The following is a 13039-nucleotide window of genomic DNA, read 5'->3' as shown; positions in this document are numbered from 1 at the left end:
CCAGCCCCACAATCAGTGTTCTTAACCATTGAGCCATCTCTCCAGCTGGAAAGTAACCACCCCTATCAGCACACATCTTTCTGGGGGAAATGCAATGCCCATTTCAGAATAAGCATGTTTATTAAGATTCCTATTTGAATGTGGGAATTCTTGGTTCTTTGAATGCTCACTGACTCCTACTTTGCCCACATGATTTATAGGCAGCTGTCAAAAGATTTCTATCTTTCCTCAGTCTCTCCGTTTGTTGCCCTACCTTTTCTTCCACCCCTAAACGAGCTCTGTTGAAACATCGTCCACCTGTTCTTTCCGTGTCGAATACTAACCCCACAGTTTGCTGAGTGCTACTGGAAATTTAACCCCTGAGTTTCATAACCTCAAAAGAGAGATTATTGTTCCGGCTACTATTTATGCTTCGCTCTGCCCAGAACCTCAGAAGCATTTATCCAATGCCACTTGACAAACACGAAGCCCTGCGAGGCAGGATGTGAGACCCTGTGCATGGAGCTAGAGGTAAAGGGTAGCTCGCCCTCCTTTGTGTTTCCCAATGAGGAAGTAAACGATATCGAGAATCAATATGTGAGTGTCCTTTTAATCAATATGTAGATGGAAACATCAGGGGCCTTCTTCTCCTCTTCAAGTGCGATTGCCTTTAAAATGGAGTCTGGGCTGAGGTGTAGCTCAGAGGTATAGTGCTTGCTTTGCATGCATGAAGCTCTGGATTTGACCTCTAGCACCTCTTAGAGAAATAAATGACTGACCGAATAAACAAAGCAATTAATTGTGAAACTGACTTTCCTCAGATCCTCGTCACCATCACCACCACCACCACCACCACCACCACCACCACCACCACCACCACCACCATCATCATCATCATCATCATCATCATCATCATCATCAAAACACGAGTCACTGAGCTTTAAACTGTTGAAGACACTTTGTATTTTAACACTGGGTGCAATAACATTTGACACCTGTGTGGAGCTCTTTGCAAACTGGTGACACGGAAGTGTAGCCAATGTCCATGTTTCTTTTGGCCAAGCCAATGTTTATTAAAAAGGAAAATGTGATTCCTTTGGGTAGGGCATTCACCCCGTCCTGTATATCATCTACACCGTGCCCAGTGTGCTACATATGTCTGGTTTGTGTGCTTTTCAGCCTCTGCTGAAGGTGTGTGTGTGTGTGTGTGTGTGTGTGTGTGTGTGTGTGTGTATGTACTTGTGGAGAGCAGAGGGCAGAGGTCAGTTTCTGCTCTAACTTCACAGTGCGCTCTCTCTCTCTCTCTCTCTCTCTCTGTCTATCTCTGTCTGTCTCTGTCTCTGTCTCTCTCTCTCTCTTCCTGTCCCACCCCTCTTTACTATATAGCCCAGGCTAGTTCTGATCTACTGAACTCAAACTTTCTGCCTTAGTCTATTATCTGCTTTTCTATTTGGGGGGTGGAGGGCGCAGATTGGAATGAACTCTAAAGACCTCCTATTTCACGTGATTGGCGCCTGAAGTCTATGGGGTTCAGCAGCCTAAATGTTTAGTTCCTGATTCGGAGACTCGGAGCCCAGGGAAAATCCCATGACTTGCTCTCAGTCTGGTAGAGGAGTTTGAAACCACTTGTGGGGTGTGTGTGTGTGTGTGTGTGTGTGTGTGTGTGTGTGTGTGTGTGTATTTGTCTGTATATGTGTTTCTGTCTGTGTAAATGCACATGCTGCCCATGGGTGGGGATGCCGGAGGTCAGCCTGGGGTGCTATTTTACACACACACACACACACACACACACACACACACACACACACACACACCCCACCCTCTCATTTCTATTTCCTAGTGCACTGCCTCTAGAGAAGAATTGGGAGGAGTTTTAAGAGAGAGCTGGTAAGAATGGTGTCTAGGTAAAGAATCACTCTGGGATAGGCTGGTATGTAACCCGAGTCACCTTTAAGACTAGGAATGCGGCCCTCTGCCAAGTTATGAAGGTGCTAATGCATTCTCGAGAGCCAATACTGTCTGCTGACCGTCAAAACCACAGGGAAACTACTACTGTGGGCATGAAAGCACATACCTCTTGCAAAGCTTTTGGGGGTCCCACTTGGGGTCCAATAGTAAAGACGTGGAGACATCTGTATAATATAGGGCTCTTGTCTGTTTCCTGGGGCAGTCCCTCAGTTACTCTTCTGCCTGTCCCTGTCTCCTTTCTGTCACCCCCATCCCCAGCTGGGTGCTCTGTCCCAACTCCAGCCACCAGCTCTTTCTCATACAAAAAAAGAAACCTATTAGCATAGTGAGAGAGGTTATTCTTACTAGTCCCTTAGCAGGACTAGGCCCAGTTTTCATCAGAGCGTTTTGGCCAGGCCAGATTGAGGGCTATGTGACCTTCTGTGACCTCCCCTGTGATAATCTCAGAGAATCCTCTTTGGGGGCAGCAGGCTGGCCTTGAACTCACAGAGAACCGCCTGCCTCTGCCTCTTGAGTGCTGGGATTAAAGGTGTGCACCACTACCACTTGGCCACCATAAACATTCCCATACATTCTTTGAGAGAATATTTATACAAGTGGAACTGCTCTTGGGGCTGGGTTTGGACTGACTTTCTCTCTCTCTCTCTCTCTCTCTCTCTCTCTCTCTCTCTCTCTCTCTCTCTCTCTCTCATCTCTGTTTGCCCCTATTTTAATGTACAGAACCCAGTGTGTGGGATTTCAAATACACTTACTTTTGTGCTTATTTTCCATCTATAGGTTATTGATATACCATAGCACCATTCTCTAGATATAAGCAAATAATAATTGTTAGATCGAAACATAGCCCATGCCTGGCTGTCAACAGTGCTTGCCGAATGACTCAAATGAAATCAGGCAGGAAGTGCTAGCATAGGAATGCTCTCCCATTCGGCAGGACTGGAGGACGCCTGTTCAATGCCTGGCCACTTCTTTCCTCCTTCTCCTTTGAGGACATCCTTTCCCCTCCCCACCCCCGCCCTTCCCCTTCCCTTTGCCCCAGGGCTGATCATTATGTTCCGGGAAAGCTTCAGAGAAGTTAAATATCCATCTAGAAGGCTTTACCTAGCCAGCGTCATTTCCTTCTGATATAGTCTTGCTTTCTGCGTTGCGTTTCCCATGCCTGTCCTTACACCGCAGGGTGTGACAGAGAGTTAGTGATGCTGCTTTTAAAACGTCACCAGCGTTGGATTATGACAGGAACCGTGTGCTCACATCAGACTCTTCAGTGTTGTGCAGGAAGATAAAACTGTGCTTCTTCCACACGGAGTCAGCCTCCTGTCTGGCTTTCCTGGTCATCCCTTAAAACTCAGGCCAGTGGTCTCCTTGGGACATGCTCACCCGTCTGCTCTGTCTTACTTCACCCCAGAGTAGGTCTGTGTGTGGGTTAGGAATCCAGTCATCTTCCACTGTGGTCTGAATGCTTCTGTACCCCCCCACCCCACCCCCCACACGCACACAACCCCCATCTTACAGTTTGAAACCTTGGCCTCCAGTGTGGGGCCAAGGTGAGGTTCGGGGAGGAGGCTGGGCCCTGATTGGGACCCCGATGAGATTAATAACTTCCATGGTCTGGGCCTGCTCTGAGTGTCTCTCAAGGGTCCGTGGTCTGAGTGTCTCAAAGGTCCCAGGGCCGCAATGCTGAGAGAAGGTGGGCCTCTTTAGGTAATGAGCTGGTGCTCTTGGAGGGATTGTGGGAGGCCAGACTTCCTGTTTGACTCTGTGAGCTTTTCCACACCTGCAGAAAAAAGGCAGATTTTTACATTGTGGTCTCTGTGGCGCTGGTTTGATTTTACTTCTCTGTCAGGTCTGAGGGGACAGAACATAGCAAGCCAAATTAGCCTTTCTAGGTAGATTTTGAAGGGCATAAGGCTTGGGCCCATGTAAGCCAAGCCTCCTGCCTGATGGCCGTGTTGGGGAAGCTTGAGGAAAGGATTCTGGGAAAAACAATGAACGACTAGGCCTTCCAACACTGACCTCGAGTAAGTCCTTGAAAACCTTTCTGAGCCTCTGTTTTCTCACATCAGTATTAATGGAGTTGAACCAGCAAAAAGAGCCCCACTGGGATGTTAAATACTATGTATCTATTTTAGTGTTTAATCTCAAAAAATAATCTAGAAAAACAAATTGAGCAGATCCAATAACTGAATGTAAATGCTCTTTTTAAGTCAGATCCTATGTCCCTAACATTTCTGAGAGATTTAATGGATTTTTCTCCTTTTTAAAAATTGTAGTCATTATCTCTAAATTGTATCTCAGCTTGTAACCTTAACTATATATTAAATACATCTCATAAATGGTCATAGGCTAATACAATAATATCATAGAGATATTTTTAGTTAATTGGAAAGAAAAATTTGAGACAGTTTTGTCTCACCTGAAACCCAAGCTGGCCTGATGTTTGTGAATTTCCTGACTCAGCTTCCAATATGCTGAGATTACAGAAATGTATCACCATTTCTTGCTTGAACGTTTTTAGTGGGTGGGATAGGATTTCATGTATCCCAAGCCACAGACTCCTTGTGTAGGTGAATTTCTGATCCCTTGGCTTCTACCTCCTAAGAGCTGGGACCACTGGGATGTGCCACACAGCTGGCTTTAGCCTGAACATCTGATTTCTGAATCTCCATGTGGTTATGATGTCTGTGTGTCAGATTTTTGTGTCTTGGGACAGTTTTGGGAGTACAACCTTCCTAAGGCCCCATATCCAGGAACAGCACCCAGCGTCAGCAGCCGTGTGCTTCCAAATAAACTGTAATGAATCCTTTTTCTGGCTTAAATTAGTTACAGAGAGCTCTGTTGCTAGCAACAGAGGACATTGACAGATAAAGTATATTTCTCAAGTAATCCTCTTCGCCGCAACCAGGATCTAAATAAATCTTTACTTCTAAGCAAAACAACAACAACAACAAAAAAACCACAAAAAAACAAAAGCAAAATATCAAACAAAACAAACAAAAAACATTTATTCATTCAAAAAAATCTTATGCTCAGATCTGAAAGCAATCCTGTACTTCATTGTGCACAGTGGGGTCTCTAAGAGCCCAAAGTGCCTTAGAGCTGACATTGGGTCTGGGAAGATGACAGAGTAGCTGTGCCTATACAAATCAGGAGTCGTCCTGGTTTACACCACGGAGTCCTCCCTGTGGCCGTGGGGGTTGGTGCAGTCCTTCTTCCTAAGGATGAGAGATAAGCAGCAGTCAAAGCTAAAGCACTTGTCCAAGGCACCGGCTGGAGGTGGCAGAGCCAAGGGCTCCTTAGCTCCCTAGAGCAGCCATTCCTGGCCACGTAGAGAACCTCATTCATGTCCTTCATGCTCCTCCCCTGGGTGCAAAGCTGGATGCCAGTGGTCACAGTGAAACCAGTAAAGATGTCAGACTCCTCTCTTGCTCTCTTTAAAGATACAAAACCGAGTCCACAGTGCGGATCCCAGCTTTCCCTCCATGTCCTCTGGCGAGGTTAGACGGGGGCCAGAACTTTCTGAGAGGCTGTTTGTGATACTAAGCAGCAATGCCTCCCTCCAACCCCTACCACACCCTTGCCCCTACCCTCCACCGACGACTGTCACATAACTGCGTGTGTGTGTGTGTGTGTGTGTGTGTGTGTGTGTGTGTGTGTGTGTGTGTGTGTGTGTGTGTGTGTTGTCTGGGTAGCAGTGCTGCACAAGACCCAGGAGGGGTTGATCCTCAGAATTAAGGAGGAAGAGGAGGGAGGAAGGAAGGAAGGAAGGAAGGAAGGAAGGAGGAGGAAGGAAGGAAGGAAAGTAGGTCTTTTTTTCCAGTGCTGGGGGTGGGGGTGGGGTGGGATGTGACAGTGTGCGTGTGAGGTGTGGAGACAGATATAGCCTTGGGACACACTGGCCAGCCATTTTGACGGATGAGCCCCTGTTTCCCAGTAGAGGAAGACATCAGACATTGATCTCTGCCTTACACTCAGGCATTTCCACACACCCACCGGAACACATGCTTATACTACATGCAGGTGCGTGCACACACATGCACAGAGCCAGCCAACCAGAGTCACCAACATGCAAAATAGTCCCCAGATCGTAAGCCATATTTTAAGCAGTAGTGTTGCCCTTTTACAGGTGCCTGTGTTTTTCTAATTGCTCATTTAACTCTCTGCTTTACCGTAATGCTTCCCTGTCTACTCGGTCTTCTTCCCCCTGGTCCATCCCATTTGTTCAGCCTGACACTCCTGATGCCCTCCACCCCATCAACTAGCAGTTCGGGACCCCACCTGACTCCATTTTGAAGGCAGGAGCTATTGTGCTATATTGTTAAACGTGAGTTTCCATTTACAAAAAGAGCTGAGTTGCTGTTTTTAAGGCTGTTTCCTGGAGCCTGACCTGCCTGGAACCTTGAGTTGCTCTTTGAGAACACCCTGAACCCCCCTCCCCTCCCTAGTCACCGTCTGGGATTGCACGGCAAACGTGTTTGGTTTTGTTGTTGTTGTTTTGGGTTTTGTTTTGTTTTTGACATTTTCTGTACTTCCTTTTGACCCCACTGACCCTCTTCTGTAAACCTGCTTTGCGAGTACTTGTGATTTTACTCCTTAAAAGGGGCCGGAGAAATGGACCCGGGGTGCTCTCTTACACTTGTGTTAGGAGGCAGTTGTTGGCCAGCTCTTGGGTGTACCCCACTGAGAGTCAAGCTTGATTCCAATCTGTCTCATATTTGTGGTAATGGTCTTATTCTCATGCAGTGGGATTAACACAGTATCCTCAACTCCACTGTCACTGGGCCACACAGCACAGTGCTGCTCTGTCGCTTGTCACAAGCTCCTCTTCCCGTCTGTCCGCACTACCCAGACAACAGAGGCCAGGTCTAAAATGTGCTGGCCTGGATTCCGTCGTCAGCTTTTCCTGACCTCCCCTAAGGCACTAGAAAAAGCCCAAGGTCAGGCAGATGTGTGTGCTCTTCCAAATCTCCTCTTTTTCATTATTGATTAAACCAAGTTATGTGCCCGTCTTCAAGGCAGCTGACTGTACAGCCAAAACGGGTTGCCTAACTTGGTTTGTGATTTTGCAGAAGGTGTCAGGCCATGGCTGTGACCGAGGCAAAGCAGGAATTGTTTTTCCAGCTGACCTTCACCCCTACCTGGCTTCTACCCCTGGCTTCCCTTTAGTTCTTCGATCTTTCCTCTGCCAACCGTTTGCTGGTTTGCTTTTGCGCTTCTCCTCACAGGCGGGTTTATCAGAGGGCCATCTGCTCTTCTTGATATCGCTCTAGGACAGCAAATATCTACTTCAGAACTGGAAAGAGCTGGCTCAAACCAGTTTTCTTAGTTTCACTGATCACCAGTGTTGTGTGTGTGTGTTGGGGGTGTGTGTGTTAACAATTACCTTCCTGTTGATTTCTTCCTACCAAATCAGAATATGTGGAAATCTTCCATGAAAAGAAAAGGACACTTTGTGTGCTAAAATACTTAGGGTAAATTATAAAGAATATTTTAACGTTTAGTATGTACCTTCATCTTTTTTTTCTCTGAAAGGTTAAGAACCTGTTGCTGCTTGCTAGATTTAATTTTGATTCCTTATTCATGTTCCAGTTCCCATAGTTGTTCCCACAGGACCTCTCCTAGGTCCATATCATTTCCCAAGTGGGTGCCCATCTGAGTCCACGCAGTGCATCAGCTCGATATGGGGTTGACTCTTGGGGATGGCTTGGGGATAACTCTTACGAGATGGCATAGGACCTTCACATAACCTACAGACTTCTTCCCCATAGCCCTCTAATCTCCTCTTCCTTACTCTAATAGCAAACACAGCGCACTGTGTATAAGTACTGCACTGCACTGTTAATAATGTCATCGCTGCACGGGTTCAATCCCCGCTCCGGCCCTTGAATATTTTCAGTCCGAGTCTGCTTGCATCCGTGGACATGGAACCTCACAGGGACATGGGACCGACTCTTTAGAGCTGAAAACTCCCATGGCACTGGCATGTGAAAGAAACCAGCTGCCCTGAAAACTACGATTTACCTGATTGCTTCCTTTGGTGGTGTGTATCTTGTGCTGCCCCAATACTTCCCTTTGAATGCCTCCTTGAAAACTCACATTGAGAGACTCTCCAAAGTCCTGTGTGATGCATTCGGAGGAAGGCCTTTAAGACGCGATCCAGAATGGAGGAGGTTTTGAAGTACATAAAATGTGTTGAGCTGTCCTCAGACACACCAGAAGAGGGCATCAGAACCCATCACAGATGGTTGTGAGCCACAAGGTGGTTGCTGGGAATTGAACTCAGGACCTCTAGGAAGAGCAGTCAGTGCTCTTAATCACTGAGCCGTCTCTCCAGCCCGCATTAGTGGATTTAATCGAAGACATATACCAGCTAACACATTACTAAACATCCCATCTAATGCCCTCCCCTGTGCTGGGATACAGCAAGATGGCCCCCATCATTCCAGGACACCATGCTCTGGGATTTCCCAACCCCTGGAACATTTCTTCTTTAGAAATACCCAGCCACCTTACTCAGTTATAGCAATGGAAATAGACAAGAAGCTTTTTATGTCCTCTTAGTTGGCTTCATTGGATTTCACTCTGGCATTCTTGGTTGGTATAGATTATTGGCGGTGTGGACTTCCTGTTCTGCGCTGTCCTGTTCTGATATCTGGCTACCCTCCTCACAGCCAGAAGTCTTTACAGACCTTGCCTCGCTGATTCAAGTTCCTAGAGAAGGTAATGCCTATCCACATAAGCAAATTCAGGCTAAACAGGGTGTGGGTGAAGGGGAGTCCTTGCCTTGCATTCAACTTTTGTCTGAGGGAATGCTCCTTCCGGGAATGCTCTAAACTCACACAGGGGTGCAGAACACATCTAGAAATGTTCTTCTGTTCTACACCATGCAGATCTAACATGCCCACCTCAAACTCCTCTCTCCTCTCTCTCTCTCTGCACATGTGTGCACATACATGGGTGTGTGTGCACACAGGTGTGGTCAGAGGACTAATTGCCCCAATAGGTCCTTTCTTTCTTTCTAGGATGTGGGTTCTAGGGATCACACCCAAGTCATCGGGCTTGGTGGCGAGTACCCTCAGCCATCTCTCCAACCTTAATGAATCCTTTTCAATGACTCTGCTTTATATATGTAAGTGTTTGGGAATTCATTAACATATATGTTGTTGTTGGATATTTAGGTGGCTTCCAGACATGTATCTTTGAACACATATGAAAATATGGGAAATTCTTCATACAAGGATGTGATACTTGAAATTTTGGTAGCTACGGGCAAATTGTTTTCCAAATAGTTTACAGTATTTCACATTTCTACATAGCGTGTTTGTCCAAGAGTATGGGTCCCCTACATCCTCATCAATATAAAGAATCACTAACTTCTTGGTCTTGTCAACACAGGTGGGAAAAAAGCATCCCAGTATTTTGCTTTCCTTTCCCTGTGCCTAGAGGATTGAGGTAATCTACGCTCCAATTTGTAAACCCAGCAAATTCTGTTAGTCTATTAAATATATGTAAATATCGCGTCAGGATGTAAGCATTTGGATCCATCTATGTGTGTATCTATAATATACACACATTATTTGTCACCTGTTGTCTTCTTTGCTCCAGAAAGACACAAAGTTAAGCCTTTTCCACACCTCCAACAGGGTGTGTTTGAGGGAAAGATAATCTCCTTTTCCATCGCTTTTGATGGTATGTCCATAGAAATAACACATCGAAAGTTTTTTGTTTGTTTGTTTTTAAAGAAAACCTTAAATTGTTCTGAGCATTGAGTGTCAGGTCATGTGGGATATGAGTGGAGGGAAAGCTGATCCTCAGAAGTTGCTCAAAGGGAGAGAGCCTGCGACCTGGGAGGGGAAGTCCTGTTGGGCTACACAGGTTCTGTTAGGAACTGTGTGTGACTCCTCAGAAACTTCCTCTGTGCTGGATCGGTGGCTGCAGATCCGGTACCCGGCCTGCACACTGTCTCTTCCCTGTGTGTTGTGCTTTCCCAAGCATCTAGGTGACAGGGTCCTATGCTGCCCCGAACATGGAGAAGGGACAGTGACACTGCCAGTGCTGATCTGAGGGCTTTGTTTGGGTCCCAGCTGGGTACAGCTCCCTCTAATATCCCCTTACGGAGCCCAATAGGACAGGGAGTCCTGGATCTTGTTGCTCCTCCCTTGAAATGTGTGCCTGAGTGGGAGAAAGGTTGGCCTAAAATACCTCAAGATTAGTGAGAGAGAGCTTGCTGATATCCACTGCACCTTCCCATTACCTTTACCACTGCGTAGACTAGAGGGTGTGTGTGTGTGTGTGTGTGTGTGTGTGTGTGTGTGTGTGTGTGTGTGTGATTCAAACAGTTCTGTGTAACAGATTTTTTTTTTCTTTTATGGTTTTTTCTTCATGGAATTTTGGTTAAAACTTTGATCAATTTTAAATTTACACACACACACACACACACACACACACACACACACACGTACACACACGCAGAGAGAGAGGGAGAGGGAGAGGGACAGAGGGAGGAGAGAGAGGGAAGAGGAGAGGGAGAGGGAGGGAGGGAGGAGGGAGAGGAGAGGGAGAGGGAGAGGGAGAGGGAGAGAGAGAGACTCCACACACTGTATAGATGATCAGTTGTCCCCGTTACTAACTAATCCAATTTCCCCTTGTCGATTTGGAATTCTCCTCTCTTGTGCATTGCTCTCTCCCACTGCTTTTAGACACAGGCAGCCTGTGTGTTTTTTATTTAACTTCATTCTTTTAAAATTATTTATATTTTAAGCATATACATATTTTCTGTGCACGCATGTCTGTGCACCACTTGCACGCCGTGGACTTAGAGATGCCTGGAGAGGGCATCAGATCCCTGGAAACGGAGTCACAAATGGTTGTGAACCTCCCTCCATGTGGGTGCCGGGAATTGGATCTAAGATCCTTGGGAAGAGCAGCCAGCTCTTGTAACCAAGGCACTGAGCCATCTCCTCGGCCCATGCCCCGCGGTTGTAATTAGCACAGAGATTGCTTGGCAACCACTTTTTCCCCCCAAAGTTTACCTGACCTCTGTAGTTATGTTTCATCTGAACGTGGGTTTGTGTGCCTTTCTCCTCCATGCTGGTGGCCTTTGCCCTGGAGTTCCTATGACAGTTGTTAATCAGTTCCGAGCATCTCGCCACCTTTCTTAGAGCAGGTGCGTGAACTTATCCAAGTCTTACTCAGTATCTCACAGCAGCATCTCCACGATCTCCTTCAGTAGCTCTTAAATAGCATGTGTTAGTTTTATTTCTAGACAGCTACTATTTTGCTAAAATGGGAAATGAGTATTTTCCATTATTCTGTCAGAAGAGTTGTCAAGTGTATATAACAGAACAAGGGCTTTCGTATATAGAAATTTAATCCTCATATTACTGGGACTCTCTTACAGTCTACAGGGGTGTTTTGGACAGTCTTTCTGTACAGCCATTTCTTCTGCCTGAACAATGTTTTCACCTTTGCTTTTCTAATATTTTAAAATATCTAAATGGGTTGTCTAGTGTTGCTGGAACAAGGTGAATACTGCAGGGAGTGCTACGATACGTTTCAGGCTGTTTAGAGGGAGAGATTTTGCTTTATTTCTTTAATGGAGTTTCCACTAATATCTCCCCCTAAGATGTTCTATTGTTATTTAAACTGTGATTCAATGACCACATAAGTTTTTCAGTCTTTCCACATAGAAAATTAAAATTCTTTAAGGAGGTTTGCCGTCAGGTGCGCTCACACCTAACTGTAATCTCAGGCCTCTGGAAGTTGAAGCAGAAGAACCAGTAGTTCGAGACTGGCCAGGACTACACCATCAGGCACTGTCTCAAAACATTTCTTTTTAACTTTTCTTGGAGGTGTAGCCCAGTGGTAGAGTACCCGGTGAGCACGTGCAAAGTTGTGCTCAATCCCAAGCACCAAAGGTACCCAAACTTTACCGGTGTGTCTGCTTATCTCTTGGGAGCCTTATCAACTCGAATGCCACCAACTTCTTAGGCAAGGCCACTGAAACTCTACACCCAAAGTGAGACCTGCGTGTTTGACAATGTGAGATGACTTTTGTCCTATCGATAGTTCCAACTGCACATCACCAAACAAAACAGCACATACAACCAGCTTATCCAACAGTCTTCTTGACCCAACTTCCAGTGGCTCTGCCCGGTTTCATAAAGGGAGCACAGGGCACGGCGTGCTCAGTTCAGTCTTCTTTGCTGCTCTCGTCTTCCCCTGTTCCTTCTGAATGTCTGTTAAGTTTCATTTTCTTATTCTTGTCCCTCTTCACGTGGCGTTCCTGGAATGCTCCCATTTCAAACAATACATATTACTTAAGTTTCTGCAGCTGTCACAACTGTCAGCCTGGAAAGCTGATGAATGGCCTCACACCTTCTCACGGTCTAAATGAGCTACTCTTTGCTCGTTTGCATCTCAACTGACTTTCCTTTTTTTTAAAAAAAAAAAAATAGGTTGATGGACCTAGATTTAAAAACACAACTTCACATCCACTGTATGCCAGTTGTGTTTTAGACTTGTTACATTTTTTCCATAGCTAAAGCTACAGAACCAAATCAAAGGGCTGTGCACACCCCAGAAGGGACAGCCCTTGCCCTCTGTCGCCTCTCCACTCTCCCTTCCCTCTTCACATGACCTTAATCTATTCAGCAAGGCCACCCTGGAGTGAAGGTTGAATCTCATGCACTGACATAGGCAGAGGTGAGGAAGCACAAGGACAAGGGGAGTCGCCCTGCTCACACATACCTCACAGTAAATGGACAGCGCACGTCTAGCATAGGCTGGGAACTGTTGAAAGCTCCTTATTATCCTATTTAATCCTCATGCCATCTCTGGGAGGATTCTTCTACTGTTCCTTTCACATCACAGAAGAGAATACTGACAGGAAAGTTAAGCGACTGTCGTACAGATGGGATGGTAAGTGGTTCCTCTAAAGCTTTTTGGTTTGGAGAAAAGGAGGTCTAGGAAGCCTAACAGCTATCTTTTTTTTTTTTTTAAAGGATTTATCTTTTATTATTATTCATGTGTTTGAGTCTTTGAGCACTACATGTGTGTAAGAGCCTGAAGGGGCAAGAAGAGAGCATAGGATCCC

Source organism: Rattus rattus, chromosome 3, assembly GCF_011064425.1.
Source record: "Rattus rattus isolate New Zealand chromosome 3, Rrattus_CSIRO_v1, whole genome shotgun sequence".
In the NCBI taxonomy this organism is placed as follows: Eukaryota; Metazoa; Chordata; class Mammalia; order Rodentia; family Muridae; genus Rattus; species Rattus rattus.
This window is presented reverse-complemented; position numbering follows the sequence as displayed.